General features: G+C 46.2%; 1 protein-coding gene across 1 annotated transcript in view; it reads right to left on the reverse strand.

Moving 5' to 3' along the window:
* Primpol (primase and DNA directed polymerase) overlaps positions 1–2,271 on the reverse strand; it is a 34,906-nt gene extending 32,635 nt beyond the window's left edge. The window contains 1 exon segment of the mRNA XM_037211730.1: positions 2,184–2,271. The gene's annotated coding sequence lies outside the window, so the exon portion shown is untranslated.
* Positions 2,272–8,053: the final 5,782 nt, after the last annotated feature.

Raw genomic sequence — 8,053 nt, forward strand, 5'->3', positions numbered from 1 at the left:
TCTAAACATCAATCAACCCCCATTCCATCTCCAACTTCTCCCTCTACCTTGAGATCCATGGGTATTGTGTTTACTGGAGATATTCTAGTTTCAGTGTTTATGATGTTCTTCTATTTAAAAATACTGAACACTATTTTGTGTGTATGTACACATTCGTGTGCTTGTATGCACATGTGTATAGGTCCACATGTGTGCATGAATGTGCAGGCCAAAAGGATGATGGGTATCTTCCTCAATCACTCTCCATCTTATTTCTTAAGACGGGGTCTTTCACTAAACCTGGAGCTCATCGATTGAGCTGGACTGGATGGCCAGTAAGCTCCAGGGAATCCCTCTGTCTCTACCTCCCCGCAATGCCTGGCATTTCACATGGGTGCTGGGGATGGCAACTCGGGTTTCCATGTTTGTACAGCCAGAACTTCACTGACTAAGCCAGCCCCCAGCTCCTTACTTAACCTTTTCTTAATATTACCTCATTCACGAGCTCTTTCTAAGTTGTATTTACATGAGTCTATTTATGTGAATGTACATGTGTGTGTGTGTGTGTGTGTGTGTGTGTGTGTGTGTGTGTGTTCGTTCTTGGAGGCCAGAAGAGGGTGCTGGATCCCCTGGAGCTAGAGTTACAAGTGGCTTCAGCCACATGAGTCGGGTGCCATGAACTGGATCCTCTGGAAGAGCAGCAAGAGCTCTTAACTACCAGCCATTTCTCCAGCTCCTCTTGTATGTACTCCATAATGCCTCTCTACAATATCTCCAACTACTTAAGCATTCACTCTGAAATCGTCATCTTAAGGAATGCTATTAAAATTCACTTACCAACATATTACTATGTAAGCTTACTTTCTAGGATTTTTGTTTTGTTTTGGGTTTGGGTTTTGGTTTTTCGAGACAGGGTTTCTCTGTGTAGTTTTGGTGCCTTTCCTGGAACTCACTCTGTAGCCCAGGCTGGCCTCAAACTCACAGACATCTGCCTGTTTCTGCCTCCCATGTGCTGAGATTAAAGGCGTGTGCCACCACCACTCGGCTCTAGGATGTATAACAACTTTTTCCCTGCAGAATCTGGCCCTAAAACGATTATCTACTAGACTTCGAGTTCAGTTTTCTCACCAGATGGAAGGCAATGGCCACTCTGAGCTCCTCCACTACTTCAGAAGCCCTGCCACCCAGAAAGCATCCCTTTCCTGAATTCTTCCTCTCTGGGGAGACCCAGAACCCCTTCTGCTCCCTCTGGGTCACCGCTGTAAGAGAAATTACAGGGCTCAGACAAAAGGCATCACCTCCAGGCGTCCTGCTCTAACAAGCTTCTCTAGTCTGAGTCAATATAACTCGATCAGAAAATTCCTGCCAAGTTTTATCTAACAGTATCATTTTGTTAAGAACCTTTAGCACAGGGAGGGGAGAGAGCCCACAAGATCAGGATTTCTCAGTTAGTTCCTTCTTTGTAAACCACAGCCTCCAGGAAGCATGGAAGCATCGCACGGGTTGAATGCTTCCTATTGCTTAGTTTATCCCACTAGGAAATGGCTGATCACCACTCACTCTGGGAAGGAAAAGGATAGATCAGTTTGCTTCTGGAATCTGCACTCAACTACCTGTGGCTCTGCTCTTCGCAAGAGCAAGGCATTTAACCTTTTTAAAGCCTCTGTTGGAGCCGGATAAAATAAGGAACGTATTATGAAAATGCAAGAGCACGGAATTGTTTTGGTTTTTTTTTTTTTTTGCACTTTTTTTGCCTTGTGCACTCAACAAATGGTAGACACCTGGGTACCCTACGTATACTACCGTCCCTCACATCCAACCAGGAGAGCGCGTTCGCAAACAAGCTCTCGTGGGGTGAATTGGTCGTCAGGGTATGCGGAGCCCCTGAAATCTGATGCCGAGTGCTGCGCTCCTGTTTTGCCCTATTATGCAAAACAAAAAACAAAAACAAAAACGCTCCACCGCGTCAGGGTCTGAAATAGGATCTCGAACAATCCGGCATTTCAGTAAGGTCGCTGGGGGACGGAGAGTTGAGCGGAAGTGAAGAAAGGCCTCGGTTTGAGAGGAAGCAGAGATTCCGAGGGAGGGGGGCAGCCCTAGCTTCCCCTGATCGGAGCTCTCACTGGGAGCAGGGTCGCCCTGAACGCCCATCTTGACGCCCCCCGGAACCGGGCGCGGCCTAAAGATGTCTCTAACAAGTTTACCTCAGGAGATGCACGTCGGCCGGCCGGAGGCTTCAGCCCGCCTGGGGAAGCTGCAGATGGCGGGAACGGAGCTTCAAACGCCGGCGCGGGGCGGGGCCAATGGGGCGGGGCCATGGGGCGGGGCCAGTGGGGGCGGGGCCGTGGAGGGCGGGGCCTGCGGGAGCCCGGGGCTGCGGCGGCCCAGCTCCAGGGGGCGGAGCACCGACCGGGGTTGAGAAAACAAGTCTGGACCGGCGCGCACGAGGCGGGAGGTTTGGGGGAGGGGCCGGGGCGGGGCGTGGGCGGATCGTGGGCGGGGCTAGGGCAGCGGAGGGTTGGGGGGTAGCTGCGGTTGCAGTGCAGGAGCTGGTGAGATCGAAGCCGGGTGTCCTGCGTCGTGGATCTTGGAGCGGCTCGGTAAGTACTGGCGGCCCTCACCCCTTCCCGGGCCTGCACCGCCGCCGGGAGCCGGCGTCCTCAGCCTGCCCGTTGTGCAGCTGCTTGGAGGAGGGTGGGGGAAACGGGCGATCTGGGTGGAGGATCCTTTGTGTTGCCTCCTGGCTTGCTTAGGCATGCACCAAAGGCAGAGAAGCTGGAAACCCCGCCGGGGGCGCGATCCCGAGCTGGGAGCCCAGACCCGGGAGGCCGAGCCAGTGTCCCTGAGCCCCGGTGAACCGAGGCTGGACTCAGACCCCCGAGCCTGGCGCACGGGCCGCGCCGAGGAGCAAAAGGCGGAGCCCCGGATCGGTAGATCGCTCCGAGCACAGAGCTTCAGGGGCGGGAACTGGGCAGGAAGGGGGTGAGCCCGGAGACGGGTGAGCTTGGAGGCCGGGTGGCGGGAGATGGCGGGAGGTGGCGGGCTCCTAGAGCCCTAGGCCGAGGCGTGGACCCAGGAGCAAAGGATGGATAAGGGAAATTCTGCCCTGGGGCCTGGAGACCAACCTGATGCTGACCTTGAGGCTAGCTCTAAAAGACCTAGCCTCGTACTGCACGCCTGTTTAGAGTCTCTACGTCTGGTTTTCTCGAGTTCACTGTGTGATTTTAGTTCTTGCTGAGAGCTGATTTTAAGCATTGCTTTCCCAACTCTGTTTCTCATCCCGAAGCCTTTCGTGAATACCCCAGCTCCATTCCTTTGTTGGTCAGTCACTGTAGGAGCTGCGTTGACATCCCTTGGGTCATGCTCAGTTATTGTCACTTATTAGTGTTCTACTCTGAAGCCCGGCTTGAGCAGCTGGGTCTTTGCCCCTTTCTCAATTGAGTCACCCAGGAAACGTCCTTTTCAGGCACCTCTCACGGACCCCACTCCTTCCGCGGTTAGGCTGTTAGTCACCGAGCCCTGGCCCTTCTGCTGATAAGTCTTTTCCCAATACATTTGCTTATGAATAGGAACTCCTCCTTAGGTTTCTGTTCTTAGTAAACAATTCAAGGTTAAACCTTCCCGTTTCTTCCTTTGCATCAGGCATTTCCTGAAAGCACACGTGTCATATCCTCTACTTCTGCTTGCTTCCCAACAAAACTGTGAGCAAACACCACTGTTTAGCATGGTGCCCCTCCTTACTGGTCTTTTGCACAAGAGAATGCTCATCCATTTGTTTGATTCCAGTAAAAAACGATTCATGGAAATGTGGAGTCTGGTAACACTATGAGTGTACAGAGCAGCCGAAGGAGATCATGCTAAGCTGGGGGTTTGACTTGCCACTGGGAAGCCACTTTCAGTGTGTGCTGGTGGCCATGGCAAGAACGTGAATCATCCCCTCTCACAACCCAGTGTTTAAGCTTTGGCTTTGGTTTGCTGTCCAGCAGAGTAAGGCTATTGGAAAGTAAGACTGTTTTAGCGAGTGGACAGTTTATTGAAATGTAGCAATGGACCTGCTTGTTACAGAGTAACAAGTGAAATACTGCACCTAATTAGATCAGATTGCTTTTGTCATTCTGAAGAAAGGTCTTACCTCCTGCGGTCTTAAGAACCCTGTGTCTTTATCTGATATAAGCAATTACTGAGCCACTCTGTTTCCCTTTCGAACCTAACGACACATCCACTTCATCACACCCTTTCTACAGTTACAACACAGTCCTGATTTTCTTGGTTCTGGTCTTAGATAATACTTTAAGTTCTACACCAGTGATGGGGCTTTTAAAGAAAGACGTGGACGTTCTTATACCCTTAAGTACTGTTATATATTCATTTAACAAATTTAAAAAAAAAAAAAACATTGAAGAGGAAACTTTCCTCTCTGTGTCTGACCATCTGAAGCCAGGTCCCAAGGCACTTACCAACTCATTCATAAATCAGGCATAATCTATACAATCCATAGGGTTGCTGTAAAGATCAGATGAAATAATGTATGTAACAATGCTTTGTTAAGTGTGAGATTCTGCATAATAGTTTTTGTTTGGGCCTTTTTGTCCTTACCTTCAGTGTTCCCTGTAAAGCTTCTTCATTCTGCTAAAAGCACAATAAAATTATCTAACGAGAACTGAACATGGGCTAGCATCTACCCTGCTGCTGTTTTTAAATGCCAGTGAACATCCTCTGCTACTTCAGACACTCAAGGTCCAGTGCAGTTTTTGCATGTAGTTGATATTCAGTAAATTATATAGTTGTCTGTAATTTATACAGACACTTATAAAAGACATTCGGGACCTTCCATTCTGTATTTTATTTATTTCAACAAGAATGCTTTCAAGCTGGGTGGTGGTGGTGCATACCTTTAATCCCAGCACTCAGGCAGAGGCAGGCGGATCTCTGTGAGTTCAAGGCCAGCCTGGGCTACAGAGTTAGTTCCAGGAAAGGCGCCAAAGCTACACAGAGAAACCCTGTCTCGAAACACCACCCACACAAAAAACACAACACAACACACACACGCAAAAAAAGGAGCATATGGGGTCTTAAGGGACTTTGCTGTTTTCTTTTGTCCCTCCAAAAACTGTGGTCTGAGGGTTTCACTTGGGAGTGGATGAGACTTTGCAGATAGTAAGTGCGTATTCTTTTCGACTTGTAGCACAAGGTCAGGTAGGTTCAGCATACCAGTCTACTTCCCTTGTGTGGCACATACCAGAAACAAGAAAACAAGATCATGTATTTTCCCTAAGTACAACTGAACTGTTCTCCGTATTTTCTTCCCCTTCCCAGCTGCATCTTTTCACTTTCATTCTATTCTAAACGTTAAAAGATTGGCTTTATCAGGCTCAATGGCATCAGTCAGTTCAATGTGTCCCCAAAGGAACTGAGACCAGGTGGGACAGATTTGAAAAACAAAACAAAAAGCCACTGGTGCACTACAGATGAAGTCTTTTCTTAACTAGACTATCGTGAAACGGGTGCTATTTCTGTTTCGTTGACTTAATATGAAAGTCCCAGTGCTTGTGAGGCTGTGTCCTCACTGATAGGTCGTCAATACAATCCCGACTTTTCTCAAATTGTTCTGCCCAGGTACAGGTAGGCTTCCCAGAAGCCACACTACTGGTGGCTTCCCTTTCCTATTGACAGGAAGGTAGGTAGACCTATAGAAAACATTTTGATGACTTTCACTGAACGACTGAATGCTTAACTAGATATTTCACATTTATAAATAAATTACCCAGTGGCATGAGAAACATCATAATCATTATTCCTATTTTCTTCATTGCAATAAGTGCACTATAGTTGACCTGCATTTGTGGACTTTACCCACCCACAGGTAGGATTATCAGAGAATAGACATTGAATCTGTATTGAAATGTACAGACTTTTTAATCATCCACTGATCAAATAAAAATTTATGTTGTACTAGGTATCATTAGTAATGAGTAGAAGTAGGGATGGTTAGCTTATCTGTAAAAAAAAATGCACCATTTTATACAAAGGATTTGGACTTGGATTTGCTGTTTGAGGCAGGTTCTAGAACCAGTCATCCAGGAATGCTGAGGAACAACCATATATTTGATTTCAGTTTTTAATAAGTTTCTGTCATGTCCTATATGTTTTAACTCTCACTTAATTAGAGCACTTGGGCTTATGGGTTTTTGTTCCCTTGAAATTAACTATAGTTCTGTCACCCCTATATGGTGTTAAACATTCCAGAGACTGTAGAGTGGAGTTTGCTACCTGGAGCTGAAGTTGTGACTCTGTCACTTAAAAAGTGATTGACTTTCTAAGTTCCATTTAACTCAGATCTAAAGTGGAACCATTATGCGTCAGTGTTATTGGGAGGCCCAGTTGGAAATACTTGCGCACTGCCCGGTCTAGCATGTATGAACTGTAAGAGAAATGCTTACTTGTTAAGTCTTGACTCCTAATTTTGAACATTCGTATCAGAAATGAGGAGTGTTGATTCTGGTGTGTCATTATGTGATTTAGAAAACAGAGACCAGATTGGATGCCTGGGCTCATGAGGTCTTTGTAGGTCAGCTGCTGGAACAGCCCGATGATAGGGGACAGATTTCTTCGATGAAGAACACCCCAAACTGAGTCTGGGGAGGTGGTTCAGAACGTGAAATGCTTCCTATGCAATCATGGGTACCCGAGATCAGATCCCTAGCACCCATGTGAAAACTGAGGGTGGCGAACTGTGGCTATAATCCTACCAGAGATAGGCAGAGCCCAGGACCCATTGCCTTAGTCTAGCCAAAATAGAGACCTCCAGGTTCAGTGAGAGAGTTTTGTCTTAAAAAAATTAAGGTGGTAGGCAATAGAGGAAAATACCAAAAGTCTACCTCTGGCCTCCCTGTGCACAGGTGTAGGCAAGCACACCCTCACACTCATGCACATAACCCACACATCTACCTCTAAATAAAAGTGGTTTGTACTAATGTAGCATCTCATTTCAAATCCCTACCACAAGCAAGCTTTCATCTACCTATTTTGTAATGGATATTTATTTGTCTTGTTTCAAGTTGTTAATGATACGTTATACCTCACTGTCTAGTTTTTGATTTTAGAAATAACTTCTGTTCCTCTGCCTTAATTCCAAAGATTCCTTGTTCTGTGTCTTCCACAATTGCAAGGGGAAACTGTCAAATACCCATGTAATAGAAACAAGTTCCAGTCTCTTGCTTCTTTAAGGCAAGCACAGCTTGGGGTGTTTAAATCTCCATTTCAGAGTGACAGCAAATGTATGCCAACATTTCCAAACTTTTGAACAGATGATTGATGTTGCTTCAGTGATCAGGGGATCGGAGAACTAGAGAAGTCAATGGAAGCCCTGAATTCCAGAATGCCATGAGGCCAAAGGCATCGACCTATAGCTTCCTGGTGACCGTTAAATGTTTTCTGAATGTTTCTAGTCATTTGAATCTAATCAGGGATCCTCAGCAAGTCAGAAACAGTCGTGGTGAGTTGGCTGCTGAGCCAGAACGGATTGTTGTGAGACATCGTTTCTGTTCCCTACTTTACTAACCTAAGCTCCTGCCATCACCAGGGACCGTCTATACATCCCTGAAGACATTTTTTTTTTAATCCTTCAACGATGAGATCACCATCCCTAGAATAATTGTATCCAGCTGGGTATTAGCTAATGGAGATGAGGTAATGCTCAGCTCCTTCCCAGGAGTGTGGATTTGGTGCCTCACATGGAAAAAGCAGATGATGACGAATAGTGTGAATGTGCACATGCCTCATGCTAGAAGGATTTTGATTTTGTATGAGAAATGTAGCAGTATATCAAGATGAGCTGATGACAGAGACAGTCTACAGTGTTCAAGTGCTAAGAATGAGAAACACTATATATTATGGTATTTGTTCCTGAGAAATCCTTATCAAATAGGAAGATAACATTTTAACTTCTGTTCTAAAAGATTTTTTTTCTTTCTTCCACTCATTACTTTAGTAAAATAAATTCAAGTGTTTATAGTTCCCTACTAAAACACTCATCTGTCTGAGGTTTTTCTAATTTTCCATAATAGAGAATGAA

This window comes from Peromyscus leucopus, chromosome 17 (assembly GCF_004664715.2).
Source record: "Peromyscus leucopus breed LL Stock chromosome 17, UCI_PerLeu_2.1, whole genome shotgun sequence".
In the NCBI taxonomy this organism is placed as follows: Eukaryota; Metazoa; Chordata; class Mammalia; order Rodentia; family Cricetidae; genus Peromyscus; species Peromyscus leucopus.